We start from the raw sequence: 12,482 nt of genomic DNA on the forward strand, positions 1-12,482 counted from the left end.
TTTCTTTTTTCTCTCTCTATTTTTTATGCTGCAAAAGATCAAGATGGCTCCAGTTTCTCTTGTTTTCACAGTAGTTGAATTAACTAAATTTAAGGTGGACCAGAACCTCGAAGTAAGATTTGTATAACTAACTGCAATTTTAGAACTGGACATTAAGGAAGAACAAAAGACCAAGATGGCTCCCATCGCTCTTCCCACAGCAGCTGATGTAGATAAATTTAAGGTGGAACGGAACTCTGAAATAAGAACTGTATAAATAATTGTATCTTTGGTACTGGACATCATGGAAAGCTGGGAATTTGAAGCTACATGAAATTATAAAAATATGCATAAATCATTAAAATCAAGCCTAAATGGAATTCAGAACCCGAGAGCAGGTAATTACAGAAGAAGGCAAAGAAGAAGGGGCAAAGATAATGAAAGGGTAGAAACAGTGGGAAATAAAAAGCAGACAAAAAATTCCATAGGGCTTGGCAGTGGTATAGGGAAAATTGTAAAAGGGGGATGTGTCCCAACAAAAGGGAATAAAAAGTAAACAAAAGAAGTTTTGTAGGTTGTCAGTGGCATAAAGAAAATTGAAGAAGGAGGTTACGCCCCGACAAAGGGAAATGTAAAAGATCCCTTTGATGGTGGCTTGGGGAAAATTGAAGATGGTGGACGTTTCAAAACAAAGAAAAGGGATAAGCCAGGAACAGAGAAGTGAGATAAAAGACTTACTAGGAAAAATTGCACAACTAGAAATTGTTATATGGGAAAATATAAAGCTAAGGGGGATTATTCCTAAATATGATAATAAAATGGAGTTGCTAACTGGTTGAATATGATAATGGAAAATAATTAAATAAAGGTTAAATATCTGGAGGATGTAAGGATGTATAATATAAATATAGTGATGAGAATACCTGGGAATTGTAATCAGGTCTACATCTCGGCCAAAATTAGGCTGGGGTAGGGTGGGGGGTTTAAAAGTACAATGATATTTGTATATGTATACTTTTTTGTCCAATTTTTTTTAAAGAGAGGGAGGGAGATATATGTTAAAATAAAATATGTATATTGAAAAGGAATTAGAAGTACCATCATAAAAGGGAGCTCGCTCAGAAGCTGAAAGAGGGGAGAAGAAAGGGAAGAAGAGAGGGACAGGAGAGAGGGCAGGGGGGGGGAAGAGGAGAGAAAGGAGGAGTGGAAAGGGAGAGGAAGGAGAGAGGAAGGGGAAGTAGAGAAGAGAAGAGAAGGAAGAGAGGAGGGAGGGAGGGAGGGGAGAGGGGGACAGAGGGAAGAGAGGAGGTAGGGAGGGATAGGAGAGAGGGAGAAGAAAGTGACGGATAACGTGCAAATATGATGCATGGAGAGCAGAAGAGCCAATAATTGTTTTAGGGGTTGATGGTAAGATGAATTGACCTAAACATTTAATAATACAATACGATGTTGGCTATGTAATAGTATACATGTGATTATATGCTATGAAAATGAAAAAATAAAAACTTTATATAAAAAAAAGATGTAATGGGAGACTTTAACTACCCTGATATCAACTGGGGGACAAACTCTACAGCAAGTAGGAGATTGAACAGATTCCTAACCAATTTAGCTGACAACTTTGTCATCTAAAAGGTAGAGGAGGGAACTAGAGGAAAAACTACTCAACCTAATTCTTACTAATAGAGAAGCGATAGAAGGAGTTGAAGTTGTCGGAACCTTACTTGAATTCAATATAATGCAAACACAAGGAATAAAATATAATCCAACAAAACTTTAAAACTTTAAACTTTAGAAGAGCTGATTTTAAGAAATTCATAGCCTAAGCAAAATTTCATGGATAAAAATCCTAAAGGAGAAAACAATGCAAGGAGTGTGGGAAATACTGGAAAATCTCTATATAAAAGCAAAATACCACTCACGCGTTCACAAAATCTCTAGAACCGTAAAGCCTACAAACCTCAAATTTACCATGTACAGATGAAACTCGAAAAATTAGAATATTGTGCAAAAGTTCATTTATTTCAGTAATGCAACTTAAAAGGTGAAACTAATATATGAGATAAGACTCATTACATGCAAAGCAAGATAGTTCACGCTGTGATTTGTCATAATTGTGATGATTATGGCGTACAGCTTATGAAAAACCCAAATCCACCATCTCAGAAAATTAGAATATTACATGCAATCAAGAAAACAAGGATTGTACAGTAATCCAACAGTCATTGAACCAGATTTTGGTGCTTTTGGCAAAAGTTGCTCTCATCAGGAAAGAGGACTTTGAACCACTGTGCTTCATTAAGACCAGGGTCAACACAGCCGTCTACCAGAAGATTTTGGAGCACTTCATGCTTCCTTCCGCAGATGAGCTTTATGGGGATGCTGACTTCATTTTCCAGCTGCCCACACTGCCAAAAGCACCGAAACCTGGTTCAATGACCGTGGGATTACTGTGCTTGATTGGCCAGGAAACTCGCCTAACCTGAACCCCATAGAGAATCTACGGGGCAATTCCAAGAAAAAGATGAGATACAAGAGACGGAACAATGCAGAAGAGCTGAAGGCTCCAGGTCTTCCATAACACCTCAGCAGTGCCACAAGCTGATAGCTTCCATGCCACCGCATTGAGGCAGTAATTGCTGCAAAAGGGGCCCAAACCAAGTACTGAGTAATGCATGGTTATACTTTTCAGAGGTAAGATATTCTTCTATGTACAATCCTTGTTTTATTGATTGCATGTAATATTCTAATTTTCTGAGATGGTGGAGAAAAAAGAAAAAAGTCAGGGAAACAAGTCAGCGCACTAATGGGTGATGGTGGCAAGGAAGCGATGGGCAGTAGAGACACAGCAGAGCTACTGAATTCATTATTTGCATCTATCTTCAGGCAAAAAGAAAAAATAGCCAAACCTACCAAAAACAGAACAGTAAAAGGCAGACTAGTAACAAATTAAAACAGGCAAGAAATGTTAAGAAAACACCTGTCCATTCTAGATGAGTTCTAATCATTGGGACCAGATTGATTACATCCCAGAGTTTTGAAGGAGCCGGCAGACGTGATCTAAGAACCATTGAACCATATCTTTCAAAGATCTTCACCCACCAATGAACTACCGGTGGATTGGAAAAGATCTGATGTAGTTCCCATCTTCAAAAGAGGGGAGAAAAATAGATCCATAAAACTACAGGCCAATTAGCCTGACATCTCTACCTGGGAAGATCTTGGAAAAGAAGATTTGCAAACACCTGGAAGCAAGCAAATATATAACCAGAAGTCAAGATGGGTTTGTCAAAAACAGGTCATTCCAAAGAAATGTTATTTCATTCTTACACAAAGAGACTAAATTAACAGAACAATCAAATACATAGTATCATTGAATTTCAGTAAGGCAGTTGACAAAGTAGATCATAAACTACTTCTTGGCAAATTAGAAAAATTTGGGTTAGGTATATCCATCCATAGAGATAGATTCATAGCAATAGCAATAGCAGTTAGACTTATATACCGCTTCATAGGGCTTTCAGCCCTCTCTAAGCGGTTTACAGAGTCAGCATATTGCCCCCAACAACAATCCGGGTCCTCATTTTACCCACCTCGGAAGGATGGAAGGCTGAGTCAACCCTGAGCCGGTGAGATTAGAACCGCTGAACTGCTGAACTAGCAGTCAGCTGAAGTGGCCTGCAGTACTGCACTCTACCCACTGCGCCACCTCGGCTCATAACTGACTGACAAACCACATTCAAAGTGTATTCCTTAATGGGACTATATCTATACGAGGGAAGTAAGCAGTGGTACCCCAATGTTCTGTTTTAGTATCTTCTTTTACGAAGATATTAAATATCTGTGTAAATGCCTTAGATGAGGGAATTGAATGGGAATGGAAAAATAAGGTTTTACGCTTATTGCAAGAAAAACAAAAGGTACTGGTACGGAATAGGCAGAACCTGGTTCAAGCAGTAACTATGAGGGAACCCTTGAAGTCCTAGTGGACAATCATTTAGATATGAGCCAGCAATGTATTGAAGTGGCCAAAAAAGCTAATACAGTACTAAGCACTAAGTAGACCATAACCTACTTCTTGGTAAATTAGAAAAATGTGGGATAGGTACATCCATCCACACAGATGGATTCATAACCGGCTGACAAACCACAATCAAAGTGTATTCCTTAATGGGACTATATCTATATGGAGGGAAATAAGCAGTGGGTACCCCAAGGTTCTGCTTTAATACTCTTTAATATCTTCGTAAATGCCTTACATGAGGGAGTCGTATGGGAATGCATCAAATTTTCAAATGACAGCAAGTTGGCAGGAATAGCCAACACCTCAGAACATAGGCTCAAGATAGAGAATCTCAATAGATTTGAACACTGGGCCCTACCTAACAAAATGAAATTCAATGCAGGGGGAAAAAGGGTTTTACATTTATTCAAGAAAAACCAAATGTACTGGTACAGAATAGGTACCACTTGGCTCAAGTAATAACCATGAGGGGAACCTTGAGGTCCTAGTGGGCAATCATTTAGATATGAACCAGAAGTATATTGCAGTGGCCAAAACAGCCAATACAATACTGAGCGCCATTAACAGAGAGATAGAATCAAGATCATGTGAAGTACTAGTACCACTTTATAAAGAGTAAGACCACACTTAGACAATTGCACACAGTTTGGTCAACATATCAAAAACTTGTTGAGACTCTGGAAAGAATGCAGAAAAGAGCAGCAAAGAGGATTAGGGGCCTAGAGGCCAAAATAAAAAAAAGGGTTGCAGGAATTGGGTATGTCTAGTCTAGTGAAGGGAAGGACTAGGGGAGACATGATAGCCATCTTCCAATACTTGAGGGGTTGCCAAAAAAGGGAGGGGCGTCAACCTATTCTCCAAAGCCCCTGAAGGCAGGACAAGGAACTGGATGGAAACTAATCAAGGAGAGAAGCAACTTAGAACTAAGGAGAAATTTCCTGACACTAAGAACAGTGAACCAGTGGAAGGGTTTCCCTTCAGAGGTTGTGGGGGCTCCATCCCTGGTGGCTTTTAATCAGAGACAGAACAGCCATTTGTCTGAAATGATGTTGGGTCTCCTGCTTGATCAGGGCGTCGGAATAGAAGCCCTGCAAGGTCCCTCCCAGCTCTGTCACAAACCCTCCAGTGATGGGAGCCCCCACAACCTCTGGAGGGAAGCCATTCCCAAAGAATCCACCTTCACTTGGAAGAGACTTTTCCAATCTTCCCACCAGGAGGAAAATTGCAGCTACCAGTTTCACAGCGTGCAGCCAGTGGGCTTAAATTCGGGGAGGGAAGGAACCTGCAGCAGCAGCAGCTGAGATGCTTCAGCCCAGTTGCTTCTCTGCTTCCAGGACTCTCCTCCACCCGCCCTCAACTCACCTTCCAGCTGCTGCTTCGACCATGGGAAGAGCAGAAAAGCCGCTCTGCACACCACTCTCCTCCCATGAGTGATCCGGACAGAACAGGAATTTCAGCTGTTCCCAACGGTGCTTTTTTCAAAAGTTTCTTTCTTCTACTCTTCCCGTCGCTTTCCAACCTTTCTAGCAATTTAGTACTCGATGGTTTTAACTCCTTTAAGCTCAACCCCAGGTATTATCGCTTTTGTAGGCATAGGTGTTGCCTATTTGAGCACCATCTCCAGATAGGAGGCAGAAAAAAAAATCTATTTCCAGTTTCTACCTGAGGCGTTTGCAAAAGGTTTCCCCTGATTAAATGCTATTCAAGTAGTTTTTGACTTCTAGCAACCGACTTTGCAACTGAGCCTAGTGAAATAGTGAAATGTGATGTTACTTGTGAAGATTAACTATGTGCTGAGCCCTAAAAGTTCATAAAGGTTTTACAGAATTACACAATCAGCTTTCTTAGGGGTGACTCTCAGTGGAGATCAAAACCTCTCTACATGCCAAAACTTTATGACTCTGAGGCTCCAAGGATTTTAGGGCATGGCGGCAGCATCAGGCAAGACACTCCAGGGGAGCTTCACTCCTGCTGGCCAGGGCTGCATCCAAGAGCATCAACCACCAAGCTTCATTCTTGGAAGAGGAAATTTTATATCTGCTAAATGCCAGGTGTAAATTCTGTAAATTTGCTTGCACTGAAGTCTCCCATTAGGTCACACAGAGAAATATATGCAGCAGGGCCTAGAAATGGAGCCTAAGAAAGAGGGCCTGATTGCCTATATATGGCAGAAGAAATTTTCCCCTCTCCCAATGTCTATTTATCTTTTTATTGTACAGGGGTTTTTTATATATTCTGCTATTTCCCTCATGTTAATTTTAATGTCTTAGAGAAACACAATGTTCAGTTTCATCCTTCTGCATCCTGAATGTCTTCCAGATTTTGAGGCCAGAATTTCCTAGCCAGCATCTCCTTTTCACAATATCTGTGAGTTAAGCAGAGTTTCTGAGAGGTCCAAGTAAGTTGCTGAAGCTTCTAAAAATACATGGTAAAAATATTATTTCTATACCCGGAACCATACCCATTGCTCTTTCTTGCCTTCTGAGGCTTTGGTTCTATGCATCAGACGTCTCCAAGAGAAAAAAGAAGTCACATTCATTGCAATGAACTCTTGCAGTATCCAACAAAGCCATAAGCTCTTCCAAATTTTTTCTCTTCCCTATCTTACTGTCCCACTTTATTCCCTCACAAAAATCACAAATCCATGACTGAAATATAATTTGTCCCCACTGGGGTAGATTTTTTAAAAAAATAATTTATTTATGGTTTTTTTAACTGCTTGGTGAACAGTGCATTGTCTGGGTCAATACTTTATACACAATACTAGTTAATATTGTTTAGGTGTACATAATAATACTTTCAACTTCTAACAATTATGTATAGATAGTAATGTTAATGTATTATATATGCTCATTTTGCCCAGGATCTCAAACCACGTGGTCCTGTCCATCATTAAACCATCTTTCCAAGCAGGGTCCATGTTTCCAATGTTTTTTCCACTTGGACCTGAACCCAGATGGACATTTCTTTCAACAATTTGGCAACCCAGATGGGTCTCCAAACTAACCTGACCTGGGTAAGCCTCCCTTGCTGGCACAGACCCATTGAGTCTGTGGGTGGATTTTTCCCACACCCTGGCCATTTGGAACAAAGGTATTAAAGGGGCTTTGAATGTTGAGTTCAAAGGCTGTTTGGAAAGGTGAGTACCTCTAAATTTTAACTTTAACAGCCCAGGAGGTGAAAGAAAGTATGTGTCTCTGTGTGTGAATGTGCTTGAAAAAAAATCCCTTCTCTGGATCTTGCTCCCTCTGTGCATTTCCTAACTGCGGAAAGACCAACAGAGTCTGGAGAGCAGGGGGGATTTGCCAGAGTACAGGACCTTCTGTGGGTAAAAGGGAGAGAGTGCGTGGGAAGGGGTTAAAAGGCAAATGAGAGGTTCACTCTTGGGTGACTGGCTGAGAATCACTGAGCAGATCCCTATTCTGGAAAGGAGGTACCCATACTCTGAGTAATTTTGCAGACAGACCCCCCCAATAAGCCCCCTGCACAACCCTCCTCTGGCCAGGCAGAACACTGCTCACCGACCTAGCGGTATCCCAAATGTGCCAAGCCGCGGGAACCGGGGGGAGGCAAAAGTGATCGCGTTGCTTGGCGCCTTTGGGAAACCGCTAGGTTGGTGAATGGCTCTGTGCCCAGCTGAAGAGAGGGGGGTTGCCGAGACGGCTGCTCTCTTGCGAGCGGACTCCCAAAGAGACAGGCACAGCCTCCTGAGCGAATGGCTGTGTTGCGCTGTTGCAGCAGCGCAACACAGCAGCCATGAAGAGATCACACTCATGAGCAGCCACCCGGCAAACCCCCTTTCCAGCCGGGCACAATGCCATTCACTGACCTAGGGGTATTGCCAAGCCGTGTGAGCGCCTGTTCGCAGTCGCCCACCCGTGGCTTGGCGCCTTTGAAATGCCTGTGAATGGCGCTCTGCATGGCTGGAGAAGGTGGTTACACGAGCGGCTTCCCCTCTCGCTCACGTGCCTCCCAGCCCCACAATGCCTTGGCCTAACTCTCCCACAGAGCCAGGGCACCTATGCTGCCACCGCCGCCACATAGCTTTTTCCGGTAGTGGCTGCTCTGGGCGTACATCTGTGGTTGTATGCTCTGCCGGCAGCTGGACAACAATCATAGAGCGTACGCCCAGAGCGGCCACTGCCAGAAGACTTGGTTTGTTGGGATGGCATGCTTTTTTATGGTATAAGGGAACTAAAACACAGAGCTATTTTAGAAGACACTATATTCGGGAGGTTTTGTTACTAAATTAGGAGATCAAAAGGCAATATTATTTGAAAATTCCAGTCTGGCTCTCAACTATTGAAGCTTTATCATGTCCAATAATGTGCTGTCCCAACAGTATATAGCTAATGTAGGAATTAAGAACTGTCTCCTTTAAGAAACTACCTCATGGGAAATGCAGCCACCTTATGGGAAATGTAGGCAGAACTGCCTTGTGGGAAATGTAGTTCCATAACATGTGATCACATCTGTGTTCCCTGATTGGGCAGTGGGTATTCTGCCCGGGAAAAGTGATTTATTACCGGTCACTCTCTGAATCGCCCTTTGTTAACTGGGATGGGGCAGAACGCGTCTCCGCTCATCGAGGGATATAAGAAACCACAGACTTTTACACTACGTGATGGGACAGATCAAGGAAAGTCAGAAGTATCTTAACACTGAACTATAAGTTTTGCTATTAAGAATGCCTGATAATAAACTTGATCAAAAGAATGTCCTAAACGTGGGGTTTAACTGCATGCCCCAAGCCATCTGAATTGCTGGGGCAGAACAAATAATATACAGTATGAGTATACCATTGGAAAAAGTGATGCACAAATATAAAATGTTGGAGAGTTCTTTGCAAAAATATTGCTAATTTCTAGAACATTTGTTTAAAATGAAAAACACCAATTGCAACTGAACAATATGATGTACAATGATAATGATATATTATGTATGTTTGATGGATAATCTGTGATCTTATACACAATTGAAAGCGGTGAGGCACAAATGCTTGTAACCAAATGACATGCTATATGTAATTCTAATTGGTGAGGGTTTTATGTTTCATGTTTGTTTGTTTTTGTTTGTTTGAAAATAAAAAAAACTTAAACAAACGAACAATTAAAAGCACCCATCAAGTCTCTCTGATATGATCAATGTTTAATCTTTTGCCAATAACATGTGTTCCACCCACACATTTGGCAAAAGCGAGGGATTGTAAAAAGTTAGCACCCACCCTTTCCCAGAAGAATGAAATCTTCTCGGAAATATTAAAAAGGCAGAATATTATACCTCCCTGGATGAGAAAAGGAGAAATATGTTCTTGGAAAGCAGCCCCACCTTTGTTAACAGCCCCAGAAAGACTGGACCACCTTATCTACAACACAAAAGATCTTCTCCCTCAGAACATATAGGATTAGCCCTCTACCCATCTAGCAACAGATTGTATCTACCCAACAAGGCTCAACCAAACCTAAGACTCAAGACAATCAAGCAGAATACATTTCTTACACAGGAATAGGAAACTCTAAGGCAGCCCAAGAGCGGGTATACATCTGTCTCTCACACACAGCCATGTGCTCATTTTCCCCAGGGCCTCAAACCCTGTGGTCCTGTCCATTAAACCATCTTTCCAAGCAGCCTTAAAAGAAGCCTGAGAGGAATGAAAGAAATAGAAGCATCTCCCATGTGTTGGGAAGACAGCTTTACATTATCTTACCCCACATTCACAGCAATGCTGCCAATACCCATTTCTTTCATTCTCAAAAACTGTTTAAAAGAGCAGCACAATGGTTTTTTTAGAAATGAAACATTTTCCACCATATTGTGTGCATTGTTCAAAGGACTGTTGAATTGGCCCATCTAGTCACATGACCACCTAGCCACACCCACACAGCTGGTCCGTGCCCCCCCCAAAGTCTGCGGGTCCATGGAATTGGCCATTTAAAAGTTCAGGGCATCGGGTGTGAAGTCTCCATGTCCTGGCCGGTCTTAATCCATCACTGGAGGTGAAGGTATTTTCTTGTGAATAGGATCAGGATTTCTTAATGAGAATGCTGTAGGCTTTAGGACAGACTGGGGCTCTTCTCTTAAAAACATGTTTCTCCATTTCTCCTTTGGGAGAAATAGAATATTCTACCTTTTAAATATTTCTAATATTTAATTCTGGGTGACGGCGGGGCTCCACAATTCCCCCTTTTGGGCTACATGTACTTCATATATCCCGATGTACCACTATTAGAATGGTCTCGTATTTCTGTATACCTAGAATGTCACGAGGGATATTTGCTGGCATCGTACTTGGGGTCGTTGAAATGGGAGGTGATTTTCAGGCCATGGGACAAGGGGACCACACTGGGGAGGCAGAGAGGGCAGACATGATGATTATGGCAGTGGCCCCAAAAAGGAGAGCTTTAAACCCATGAAGGTCTGAGCCAGCCGACAGAAGTTCTGTTATATCGAAAAGAAAATGTATAGTGTGCAATTTTCGGTGCCAATTCTTTTAGAATTCGGATGTCACTTTCTAGCTTTCAGTTAGGTTTGAAGCAAGCACATTTCCCAAAATTATTTGCAGCCATGATTGTGCCTTAATAGATAATCAAAGAGCTAATTTCCTATGATTGCTGAACCTGCATTAGATATTGCAACCAGGATTTTGAGGCAAATTTAGATTCCGGTGTACAAGCCAGGCTATGAACATTTTTGAAATTGCACACAAGGAATCCTGGGACTCCTATCATGCAGTGGATAATTAATGCAAACGATTCTGCTTAACGGGCAAACTGGGCACCATCATTGTGAATCGAGTCAGGAGTGGGCTTTGGAATCTTTTTCTGCTACCTATTCAGTGAGGAACTTGGCTGAGGGGGCATGGCCCCACCCAGGAAATTGCAGTGTGTTGTACCGAAAGAGCAGCTCCTCGCATTGTGGCTGCTGCAATAAGGTATGCGAAGCCCAGCCAATGTTTTGACATTTAACATCTCCAGCCCAATGAGCTAGGCCTCCCTGTTCCCAGAACCAGCCTTGCTTTGTGGAAAGAATGCTTTCCTTCCCCAGACATTGCCAAACCTCTGCCCCCATTAAAAAAAACAACAGCCCTAGAGCAAAATTTCATGCACAAAGGAATATGGATGCTGTGCCAACCCTCCAAATACCATTCCTTTTCCAATGTCAGAACATTGAAAAGGCTTCTCTGGGTGAACCCCGGGTGTATTGCCAAACTGGATTTTTGACTAAATAGAGCCGAGGTGGCGCAGTGGTTAAAATGCTGCCCTGCAGGCTACTTCAGCTGGACTGCAGTTCGCAGTGCGGCTGTTCAAATTCGCACCGGCTCAGGGTTGACTCAGCCTTCCATCCTGGAGGTGGGTAAAACGAGGACCACGGATTTTGTTTGGGGGCAATATGCTGATTATCGTAAACCTCTTAGAGAGGGCTGAAAGCCCTTGAAGCTATATCTACGTTAATGCTATGCTATTGAAAATTTCTACAATCTGGGCATTATATGGTTTCTCTCTTGTGTGAGTTTCCTGGCATGCTGCTATAGCTTTTGCAATTGGGAAAACTGATAGGGCTTTTCTATGTTGAGTTTTTCCATGAACATGGGAAGCCATTCTGACTAAAGCTTTTGCTGCATGGGAAACACTGATATGGCTTTGCTCCAGTGTGATCCCTCGAGCATAATTCTACAATCTTGCGTTTCCCACAATAGGCAGATCTATGGATCTTTTAACTTAATTATAGTCTCAGGGACAAAAAACTCTCAATCCCTGTTGGGGAACATGGATTCAAGTAACTGTTCCTTCCTCAAAGGACGAGGCTGACGAATTATGGTCTGCCTTATCGGCTGTCCAAGAGACCTTATCATTTCCATTGACTTCCAGATAATTTCCCCCTTTTTCTGAACTAGGAAATTATTCCCCTCGATATTTTGATACGTTTCTTCCAGATACTTATTTTTGTCCAGCTCAAAAAACTCTTTCTGGTTTTGTCTTCTTATCTGTAAGCTGCTGGGGGAAGAAGAGTTTTGGGGATTCCAGAGGAACGAAAAGTGTTTGATGCGCCTTGGTTTCCTTTGCATTCTAATGCTGCTTGTGATTCAGTTCTCACAGTGCTCTCTTTGGCATCTTTTGCCTGTAAGATCACAAAAGTTAATTAATTATATCATTATATTCTTATTAAAAAATAATTTTAATTTAAAAAAATACAACATCTTTCTTTACATGCTATAGAAAGTGTGTGGTAAAATAGACTTTCGGCATCTCTTCCACATCAAACAAAATTCAGGTTAACTCGAGTATTTTAACTCAAATATTCATACATGCCACCACTCATGATCCATTTTCATGTGACTTAATTATATAATAATAATAATAATTAATAATATATAATAATAATAAGGTGAAACATGAGGAAATTCAGAAAAGATGGATAGAATCAAGAATGGAGAGTTGGCAGACCAAAGACTGCATGGCCAATTTCTGGAAAAAATAAA

This window comes from Thamnophis elegans, chromosome 2, assembly GCF_009769535.1.
Source record: "Thamnophis elegans isolate rThaEle1 chromosome 2, rThaEle1.pri, whole genome shotgun sequence".
NCBI classification, from domain to species: Eukaryota; Metazoa; Chordata; class Lepidosauria; order Squamata; family Colubridae; genus Thamnophis; species Thamnophis elegans.